Here is a 927-nt window from a genome sequence, read left to right as displayed (position 1 = left end):
CAACCTCCCCAACCTCCTCCTCCTCCAACCTCCCCAACCTCTCCTCCAACCTCCCCAACCTCCTCCTCCTCCAACCTCCCCAACCTCCTCCTCCTCCAACCTCCCCAACCTCCTCCTCCTCCAACCTCCCCAACCTCCTCCTCCAACCTCCCCAACCTCCTCCTCCTCCAACCTCCCCAACCTCCTCCTCCAACCTCCCCAACCTCCTCCTCCTCCAACCTCCCCAACCTATTTCTCCTCCAACTTCCCCAACCTATTTCTCCTCCAACCTCCCCAACCTATTTCTCCTCCAACCTCCCCAACCTATTTCTCCTCCAACCTCCCCAACCTATTTCTCCTCCAACCTCCCCAACCTACTCCTCCAACCTCCCCAACCTATTTCTCCTCCAACTTCCCCAACCTACTCCTCCTCCAACCTCCCCAACCTCCTCCTTCAACCTCCCCAACCTCCTCCTCCTCCAACCTCCCCAACCTCCTCCTCCTCCAACCTCCCCAACCTATTTCTCCTCCAACCTCCCCAACCTATTTCTCCTCCAACCTCCCCCCCCACCTCTTCTCCTCCAACTTCTCCCCAACCTATTTCCTCCTCCAACCTCCCCAACCTACTCCTCCAACCTCCCCAACCTACTCCTCCAACCTTCCCAACCTGCTCCTCCAACCTCCCCACTTCTCCTCACCTCCCAATCCTATTCTCCATCCAACCTCTCCCACCTCCCTCCAACAGGTTTCCCCAACTATTATTCCAATCTCCATACTATTTCTCCTCCATATCTCCCCAACTATTTATCATCCAACTCCAACCTATATTCTCCTCAACTCCCATATCCTTCATCATCATACCTCCATATCTATTTTCTACTTTCTTATTTCAACTATTATCTCCGTCCACTCCCTAATCTATTATTTGTATACATCCCCATACTACAT

At 53.4% G+C, this 927-nt stretch overlaps 1 protein-coding gene across 1 annotated transcript in view; it reads left to right on the top strand.

The window, feature by feature from the left end:
• Positions 1-927, top strand: part of LOC119585718 (lysophosphatidylcholine acyltransferase 2-like) — a gene marked incomplete at its 5' end in the record, with an annotated part of 73,891 nt that overhangs the window by 1,186 nt on the left and 71,778 nt on the right.

Source organism: Penaeus monodon, chromosome 20, assembly GCF_015228065.2.
Source record: "Penaeus monodon isolate SGIC_2016 chromosome 20, NSTDA_Pmon_1, whole genome shotgun sequence".
NCBI classification, from domain to species: domain Eukaryota; kingdom Metazoa; phylum Arthropoda; class Malacostraca; order Decapoda; family Penaeidae; genus Penaeus; species Penaeus monodon.
The sequence above is the reverse complement of the archived record's forward strand: the minus strand, read 5'-3'. Positions and strand labels throughout refer to the sequence as shown.